The sequence below is a fragment of the Hylobates moloch genome, unplaced genomic scaffold, assembly GCF_009828535.3.
Source record: "Hylobates moloch isolate HMO894 unplaced genomic scaffold, HMol_V3 SCAFFOLD_17, whole genome shotgun sequence".
Taxonomy (NCBI): Eukaryota; Metazoa; Chordata; class Mammalia; order Primates; family Hylobatidae; genus Hylobates; species Hylobates moloch.
In genome coordinates this window covers 82,173,361-82,183,638 of record NW_026652292.1, presented here as the reverse complement: position 1 = coordinate 82,183,638, position 10,278 = coordinate 82,173,361, and positions in this window count along the sequence as shown.

Here is a 10,278-nt window from a genome sequence, read left to right as displayed (position 1 = left end):
GGGGAGGGGGCTCTAGGCCCCCCAGCCCCCACCTAGAGCACGTGCCATGGCTCCCAGACCTTCCAGGCTGCTGCCTGGAGCCCAGCCCTGACCCTTCCAAGCTGATGGTGTTCTGGTGCCTTCCAGGTACCTGTGAACCCGGGGCTGGAGCACAGGCCTCAGCGGACCATCATGGCCACTGGGGGGTCACATGGCCACAGGCTTTGGGTGACTTGTAGGGGGCTGGAGGGTGAGGCCAAGCAGGCTGCTGGGCGGGAGTCTGCAGATGCAGACTGGAGGGAACACCAAGGCCCTGCTGAGCAGGAGCCCAGGCCTGGCCTCTCCCTTAGGCCTGGTTGCTGGGGCCCAGCAGTGGCAGGCTCAGGCTCAGGCTGTGCGGATGAGGTGGAGAGAGCAGGGGCCAGCAGAGGCTGTGGCCCTGTAAGGGCTGGACCACTCTCCTCAGAGGTCACTAAGGCCTTGGGGTCTGGGTGGCGACACTGCTCAGGAGCTCCTGGACAGTGGCCATGGCTTCTCTCCTCTCCTGGCCCCCATCAGAAGCATGACAGCCTGTTCCCCCAGTCTCTGCTCTGGAGCCCCAGGCCCCCACTCAAAGCCCAGCCTCACCTTCCTCCAGCCCCCTGGCTCTCCAGGCACACCAGCCCCTCATTTGCCTCCAACGCCTGTTTTTTCCTGCCCGGACCCCTTGTGTGCTGATCCCTCTGCTGGGACGCTCTTCCTGCCGTCCACGTGGCCGCCCTTGGGAGGACACTGCGGAGCTGCCCCTGTGGCTGGGCGGGGACCCTGGTCAGCGCTTGAGCGTTGGGTGCAGGGGTTGTTGAATGGATCAGCGAGTTCCTTCGAGATTTTCCATGACCCACGTTGCCTCCCTGGAAGGTGTGAACCTAAAGGGGTGCCCTGACCCTGTGCCCCAGGGCTGCAGTCCTCAAACCCGGCTCCAATAAACTCTCTACTTCACATTAACTTTGCCTCAGTTTTTTCCTTTAGGTCAACATATCTGGCGTAAGTCAGTGGCTTCAGTGACCCTCTTCCCTGACCACCCGGGGCTCCTTCCAGGACTTGGGGGTGGGATGAGCAGGAACCCACCGTGCTCCCCTCACTCCAGAGGTTTCCTGGGTGCACAGGGGTGAGTCCTCCTGAATTCAGAGCTTTGTTTTCTTTTTGGTTGACATCTAGATTTTATTTGGAGTGTTTTTTAAACCTGCTTTTAACAGAAAGAGGGCTTCAGTCTCTGTCTTTGGACAGGGGACTCAGATAAAGAGAGAACTCTGCCTTCTGTGCCACTGCCTCAGGGCAACGGGTTTAGGGCATGGTATGGGCACCAGTCTGGCACTGGTGGTTTCACATCTTTGGGCCTGAAGTTACACAGCAAGCTTTAAAAATTGCAACTGTTGGGCTGGGCGCGGTGGCTCATGCCTGTAATCCCGGCACTTTGAGAGGCCAAGGTGGATGAATCACCTGAGGTCAGGAGTTCAAGACCAGCCTAGCCAATATGGCGAAACCCCATCTTACCCAAAATAAAAAAATTAGCTAGGCACAGTGGCACGCACCTGTAATTCCAGCTATTCGGGAGGCTGAGACACGAGAATTGTTTCAACTCAGGAGGCAGAGTTTGCAGTGAGCCAAGATGGCGCCATCGCACCCTAGCCCGGGCAACAGAGCGAGACTCCCTCTCAAAATAATAATAATAATAATAATAATAACAATTTCAACTGCTCCCCGTTGCCTGTAGTTTGGACTTGTCTTTTCATTTGGGGCCAGTTCCTGTCCATCCTACGTGGGAAGGTGCATGAGGGTGAGTTCCCTCACCCTGAAGAGAAGAGTCAGTTGCTCTCTGTGACCCATGCAGGTGCTCTGGGCAACTAGAGACTTTGCAGAGACGTCAGAACTGTTGTCCTGGGTGTGCAGTGGCCTCACAGGACACCCCTCACAGGAGAACATTTCTGGAACTCTCACTTATCTGCAAAGGTATAAATAAGGGACTGGTCACCCCACTACCTGGAGTACCTCTCAGTTGACACCCTGAGGAGTGGCTCATTAGCAGCACACTTCACCCCGAAACACATCCCCAGCCTTGGTCACTTTTGAAAAGTTCCTAAATTATGGGAAACCAAGCTTCAAAATCTGAGCATTCTTTTTCTTTTCTATTTTTCTTTTTTAAAACAATTTTTTTTTTTTTTGAGACAAGGTCTGGCTGTATCACCCAGGCTGGAGTGCAGTGGCACGATCTCAGCTCACTGCAGCTTCCACCTTCCAGGCTCAAGCCGTCCTCTCACCTGAGTAGCTGGGGCTACAGGCATGCACCACCACACCTGGCTAATTTTTGTACTTTTTGTAGAGATGGGGTTTTGCCATGTTGCCCCGACTGGTCTTGAACTTGTGAGCTCAAGCGAGCTGCCCACTTTGGCCTCCCAAAGGGCTGGAATTCCAGGCATGAGCCACGGCGCCTGACCAAAAGCTGAGCACTGTTTTAAGGGACAACTGCCTTGAGAAACAGCAGCTGGTTTTATGTACAACACCTGTGAGGAATCCTTTTGTAACTATCTAGGGAAATGGACCCACCTAGCCCAGGACGGTCATCAGTAGTAATGGCTGAAACGGGGGTCCTTTGAAATGGCTAAAATAATTTATTTGTGTGCACAGTTGGAAAAGCTGATTTTAAAACCAGACTGATGGAAGACCTACTTTCTGTTTATCCTGACTGAAATCTGATAATAAGAGGTTTGAAGGGATTTTTTTTTAAGAGCTCTATGGTCAGAAGTCAGCCTAATTAAAAGCTAATATTCAGCCACGTGGGCAATATAGCAAGACCCTGTCTCTACAAAAAATTTTTTAAAAGTTAGCCAGGCATGGTAGCACATGCCTGTCGTCTTGGCTACTCCGGGGGCGGAGGCAGGAGGATCACTTGAACCCAGAAGTTGGAGGCTGCGGTGAGTTATGTTGGTGCCACTGCACTCCAGCCTGGGCAACAGAGTGAGAGCCCATCTCTTAAAAAAATAATATTTGAGCTACACACACACACACACACACACACACACACACACACACACACACACTTTTAAAGGCCTTTCTGTATTTTTGTTTTGTTTCGTTTTGTTTTGTTTTGGTAGACACAGAGTCTTGCTATGTTACCTAAGCTGGTCTCAAATTCTTCGGCTCAAGTGATCCTTCTGCCTCAGCTTCCCTAAGTGCTGACTCTTCTTTTCTGGATCCTGCTGCTGGGATTTTTTCAGTCGACTGAAACCCCTTTTAAAATGAGTTTGGTCCCTTTGTTTGCTTTTCTTGTCGGCATGATTTTGCTGCGAAAAATATAAAACATCACTGACCTTTTAGAAAGCCTAAAATCTCTGAGAACCAGCTCCTCTGTGACGCCTTCCGTTTTCCTCCGCTTGTGCTTCTCCTGCCTTTTACCATCTTCAGTACCACATAGGAGACTTCTAGCAACCTGAGACCTCTTGAGGAACACAGAAAACGGCCACGCACACCCCGTTTTGGGGGCCTTCTGCCTTTCTCACAGAGTCTCAAGAGTCCTGGGCAGGCCCCTCTCAGGCTGAAAGCTCTGCTGTCTTTTGCATTGTGTTACCTGACCTCTTTGGCTTTGCGGGTTCCAGGGATTACTTTGTACTATGAGAGAGAACTTGACCTTGGTGTGTGCCGTGGCTGACAAGTCACTGGTGAAAGCCCATCCCCAAAGTCATTGGGAGGTAGCTGGCCGTGGTGAATGGTTATTATGGCAGGGGCTACTTGTTTCTCTGTGCATTTAGATAAGAAAGGTGCAGTTTGGGCCCCTGGAGGCTATGGGAAGGCTTGCCACCAAGGGGTAAGACTCCTGGGGGTGACGGGCTGATCACAGGCTGGGCTGATTGGTGTTGGGTCACCCGCCAGCCTTGGGAGAATGTCTTCGTAGCGCGGCACACTGTGGAAACACCGTGTGACCCGGTCCCATAGGGTTTCTTCTCTTGGGGGACCGGGGATTTGGTGTAAAGATGGGATCCTGGATTCTTAAAGATCTGGATGCCTTCCGGCTGTGCCTGCTCTTCGCATATTTAAACATCAGGTCCTGAACACTGCAAATGCTTTCTGTGCCCTGTTCACTAAAGGGCTCTATCAGAATGCAACTTTCTGACGTTTAGGGGGCTATCTAAAAGACATGGACATCCATGAAGGAAACCTCCATTTCTAACGACCTCTCTTTCTCTAAACCACTAGAAACTCTGAGGATGAGAAAGATGTTGACTTAACATTTACAGTTACATAACAAGTCTTACTTTTGTTTAAGATACTTTTCCTGGCATTTTTTAATTTTTTATTTCATTTTATGTTTTTTTTTTTCTGAGAGAGACGGGGCTTCACTCTGTCATGCAGGCTGGAGTGCAGTGGCACGATCATAGCTCACTGCAGCTTTGAACATGTAGGCTCAAGGGATCCTCCCACCTCAGCCTCCCGAGTAGCTACATACATGTGCCACCACACCTGGCTAATTAAAAACAAATTGTATTTTTTAGAGATGGGGTTTCACAATGTTGCCCAGGCTGGTCTCGAACTCCTGGCCTCAAGCGATGCAGTCTTGTCTTGACCTAATTATCTGTGCTCTTTTTTGTCTCAGGAAATAACAGTGTTTAGCTCTAAGTTCTGTGCCTTTGAGATATAAATCTTCTACCTTGTTTCACCTAAGAATCATGTCTGTGGAAATACAGGTTGAGGATTTCTTAGCTAACAATTGTTAAGGGTAGTGGAACAGTTAATCAAGAGACTGATAGTCTAAAGGGGGGCGAGAAACAATTCGACAACTGGCAGATGAAGAATCTTATACCCCTACAGGATCTGCTTCTGTCTGTGTGTCTCTATGTCTCCATGTTTATGTGTCATATGCATGTGATATTTCACTACCAACAGGTATGAAGTTGCTCTAGTTAATTAACCAATTCACCAATTAGTTACTCAGTTTAAAGAAAAAGTAGGTGTTAAATAAAATATTTTATCAGAAAAATAGAAACCAACTCAACTGCCTTTGAGTTCACATGACTTGAGGAAATCTCTGGTAGGTAAGACTAGTTTGATATTGTTAGTTAGATGAAAATAATGGTGTCTTCTGATTGGTGAAATGCCTGTGTTTGAAACTTTTGGGTTCTCACTTATGTGGTCATTGCCTCACATTTTCAGGCTGTAAAAATTATTAACAAGGAAATAACTTGAGATGATGGCTACCTTTGTTTAATGGACAAATCAAGCATAATTGGTAAGAATGAGTAAAGTTGGCCGGGCATGGTGGCTCACGCCTGTAATCCCAGCACTTTGGGAGGCCAAGGTGGGCGGATCACCTGAGGTAGGGAGTTCGAGACCAGCCTGACCAACATGGAGAAACCCTATCTCTACTATGTGGTGGACATGCCTGTAACCCCAGTTATCGCAGAGAATTTCTGAACCAGAAGGAGAGTTGGGTGAGTGAGTCGACCATTTTATAATTGAACTTTTCATAGTTACAAAAGTATTTTTACTTTTTTTTTTTTTTTTTGAGACGGAGTCTCGCTCTGTTTCCTAGGCTGCAGTGCAGTGGCGCGATCTCGGCTCACTGCAAGCTCTGCCTCCCAGGTTCAGGACATTCTCCTGCCTCAGCCTCCCAAGTAGCTGGGACTACAGGCGCCCGACACCACACCTGGCTAATTTTTTGTATTTTTAGTAGAGACGGGGTTTCACCATGTTAGCCAGGATGGTCTCGATCTCCTGACCTCGTGATCCACCTGCCTCGGCCTCCCAAAGTGCTGGAATTACAGGTGTGAGCCACTGCGCCCAGCAGTATTTTTACTTTTTAAAAAATAGGATCTTGTGCTGTTGTCTAGGTTCGAAAGCAGTGGCGCAATCATAGCTCATTGCAGCCTTGAACTCCTGGGCTCAAGTGATCCTCCTGCCTCAGTCTTCTAAGTTGCCAGATTCGCAGGTCCCATTGCACCTGGCTTAAAAATCTTTTTCAGTAACTTAATATTAAAATCAGGTTATGTTAAATTAATAGGTAATAATTGTATTAGTCTGTTTTCACACTGCTGTAAAGAACTACCTGAGAATGGGAAATTTATGAAGAAAAGGGGTTTAATGGACTCACAGTTCTGCAGGCTGTACAGGAAGCATGACTGGGAAGCCTCAGGAAACTTACACTCATGGCAGAAGGTGAAGGGGAAGCAAGGCACATCTTCCCATGGCAGAGCGGGGGAGGGAGAGAGAGAGAGAGAGAGTGTGAAGGGGGAAGCACCATACACTTTAAACCAGCAGATCTCGTGAGAACTCCCTCACTATTGTGAGAACACCAACAGGGAAATCCACCCCCATGATCCAGTCACCTCCCACCAGGCCCCTCCCCTGACACATGCGGATCACAACTGAACATAAGATTTGGGTGGGGACACAGAGCCAAACCGTATCAATCACATGTCTGAGGATATTTTTAATTTTTATTTTATTTTTTGAGACAGTCTCGCTTTGTCACCAGGTTGGAGTGTAGTGGCACGATCTCGGCTCACTGCAATCTCTGCCTCCCGGGTTCAAGCGATTCTCCTGCCTCAGCCTCCTGGGTAGATGGTACTACAGGCGCACGCCACCACGCCCAGCTAATTTTTGTATTTTTAGTAGAGACAGGGTTTCACCATGTTGGCCAGGCTGGTCTCGAACTCCTGACCTCATGATCCGCCCGCCTCGGCCTCCCAAAGTGCTGGGATTACAGGTGTGAGCCACTGCGACCGGCCACAACATGTCTGAGGTTATTTTTAAGTGAGTTAAAATACTGAAACAATCATTAAACACAATTTTAAATTGATATACTTTGGCATTGTATTTTTACATGGTATAGAAAAGTTAAAAATATTTAGATCTGTTAATAAGCAAAAAATTGAGGAAACATCTTCCTAAAAAGCTATTAAATGGGCCGGCCGCGGTGGCTCACGCCTGTAATCCCAGCACTTTGGGAGGCTGAGGTGGGCAGATCACGAGGTCAGGAGATTGAGACCATCCTGGCTAACACAGTGAAACCCCATCTCTACTAAAAATACAAAAAAATTAGCCAGGTGAGGTGGTGGGCGCCTGTAGTCCCAGCTACTCAGGAGTCTGAGGCAGGAGAATGGTGTAAACCCGGGAGGCGGAGCTTGCAGTGAGCTGAGATCGTGCCACTGCACTCCAGCCTGGGTGACAGAGCAAGACTCTGTCTAAAAAAAAAAAAAAAAAAAAAATTATGAAATGGTTTTCATCTAAAAATACTGATATAAACAGTTCAAAACTCCTTCCTAGGTTTTTCACTAAACTTGAGGTTACCGACTTACAACTGTAGTTAATGCACTTTGGGAGACCAAGGCAGACAGATCACTTGAATCCAGGAGTTGGAGACCAGCCTGCGCAACGTGGTGAAACCCTGTCTCTACACAAAATACAAAAATCAGCCAGGCATGGTGGTGCAGGTCTGTAGTCCCATCTACTTGGGAGGCTGAGGCAGGAGGATTATTTGAGCTTGGGAGGCAGAGGCTGCAGTGAGCCAAGATCACACCGTTGCACTCCAGCCTGAGCAACAAGAGGGAGACCCTGTCTCAAAAAAAAAAAAAAAAAAAAAAAAAAAGATTTATTGGCCGGGCATGGTGCCTCATGCCTGTAATCCCAGCACTTTTGGAGGCCGAGATAGGAGGGTTGCTTGAGCCCAGGAGTTCCAGATCAGCCTGGACAACATGAAGAAACCTCGTCTCTCTCTGAAAAAAAAAAAAAGAATAAAGAAAAAAAGATTGATGGACATCTTACCTTGCATAGTGAAAGCTGGTTGGGATTGGAGGGATTGGCATTCCCATTGTGCTCGCAGCCCTCCTCCATCTTCCAGACTGTGGAACGCACAGGTGGGATAATAGAAAACCCATCTGCAAAGCTGAAAGCAGCTTCTAACACTCCCTGGCCTAAGGTGTTTCCACTGTGGTGCTGAACTGGGGTTCTGCCCTGTTTGGAAAACATGAGCTTTCTCTCTTCGAAATAATACCAGGAAGGCCCTGTGCCTGGATGAAGGAGCCTCCAAACCAGCTCCCCTTAAAGGCGATATTCTTCATTATTGCCAAGACCCTAGCTTCTCACTGCACATTCTAAATTAATTAAGGATCCTGTTAACAGCAAGTTCTCAGGAGATGAAGACCTGGAGATTTTATGAGAAAAGCATCAAATATAGGACTTCCTCCAACCACAATAGATGGAACCACACCCCGCAGCCTCGCCAGAGAGGACGTTTTCATCACTGGAGAACTTCAACATCTTGTTCTTCAGGCCAGGACCAGAAGGGGACAAAATAGGTATCTGGTTACCTTCAGAAATAGAAGCACTCTTCAGTTCTAGATTTCAAATTGTTAATACTTGCCCTTATTTGTGTCATATATATTTTTTTTTTTTTTTTTTTTGAGGCAGAGTCTCGCTCTGTTGCCAGGCTGGAGTACAGTGGCACGATCTCAGCTCACTGCAACCTCCGCCTCCCGAGTTCAAGCGATTCTCCTGCTTCAGCCTCCCAAGTAGCTGGGATTACAGGCGCCTGCCACCACACCCGGCTAATTTTTGTATTTTTAGTAGAGGTGCAGTTTCACCATGTTGCCCAGGCTGGTCTCAAACTCCTGACCTCAACGTGATCCACGCGCCTCGGCCTCCCAAAGTGCTGGGATTACAGGCATGAGCCACCACGCCCGGCCCATATTTTTCATTCTTAAATTGATTAGACTTTGTGTTTCTAGATGTCCAAAGTCAACCAAAAAACCCCGAGGATGCTAGCTAGATGCTCAGAAGCCATCCGGCATGTGTGGCTCCTTCGTAGCAGACGGCCTGACAGACCCCGTGCCAATCAACCTTGGCCTTGAGGCCTCATGAAGTTCTTAAGCGCCCACCGCACCTGTCCTCTTTCCCCCTTTTTCGGGGTGAGATGGCCCGGGAATGAGCCTTCCCAGCAGAAAAACTTGCATCTAGAATGTCGATCATCACTGCTTTGAGAAGAGAAAGATTTTGATCAAACACAAGAAATGAGAAAAGAAAAACAGCCTAGAGCAGCCTGAGCTACGTGGGATACTCAAAGATTACCTCTGGCCCAGAGACACCTGAGTATGGGGCCTCAGTCCCGCCTCCCCACCCGCGCCCGGGGCAACTGCTGGAAGGCATTTTGTTCTTTCTTTTCTTTCCTATACTGTCCGCCTGGCCGCCTCAGCATCATCCTCATGTTCCTGGAATTTGTGACACAAATAATGTACACCGATCAATAGCTTATGCTATTTTAATGCAAATTCTTGGTGAATTTAGGAGCTGCGTCTTCATTTTTCCTTTAAAAACGCACTTGTACCTGCTGCGAATGACAGCGCATGTATTCAGACCAACCTGAGTCTGTGCTTCCACGCTGCAGTCCTCAAACTTGGCCCCAACAAACTCTGTTTCTATTCGTTTTGCCTGTTTTCTCCTTTAGGTTGAAAAGCTGACAGCGGGCCCCCTACACTGAGGGGGCGCCCTCTCATCTTGGCTTCCCCCCACCCCACGCCCCCACCCCGTCCCCTGCCCCTCTCCAGGGCCCATTCTCTGGCGGACGGGGCTGTGGACCAGTTCAGCCGCCCCTCCCCACCCTACTAGGGCGCTGTGGCCTCACTCCCACGTCCACGGGCAGGCCCAACCCCTCCTGGCCTGCAGGTGCCCTCAGCTGCCCGACTGGCCCCAACTCCACCGCACAACGCAGACTGCGGGTCCCCAGGCCTGGACCCCTGGCCCCGTCCCGCCCGCGCAGATCGTGGGAGCTCCGCTCGGGCAGCCCTCGGGGTGGTGCTGGGAGGTCGCGCAGAACTGAAGGGGGCTAGGTTCGAGACGCGCCGAGGATAGGGTCTGCGACCGCCTCCCCGCACCTGAGCTCCTCCGCCCCAGCCTGCCGCGTCTGCAGGTCCTGCACGGCGCGGAGCCCCCGCTGCACCTGCACCGAGGCCACGGGGCGCATGCGCGGCCGCGGGGGGCGGGGGCCGGGCCGGGAGGGGTCCTTCGGGCCCCGCATCCCCGTGCCCACTGTGGGGCTCGGACAGGGGGGCGCCGCGCCAGGCCCCAGACCCCGCCCTTCCGCGTCCCCACTCCGGCTGCCCGTGCGGCTCCGGACGAGGCTTCCCGGGGGCTCCGGGCCGGGGCAGCCGCGGCGCCCCCACCCCAGGTCCACCGCGGGCGCTGCTTTCAGACAAAGGCAGGAGACGGAGCGGGACACGCTGCCGTGACTGCTCCGGGCGGCCGCGGAGGAGGAGGAGGAGGAGGACGTGGCGC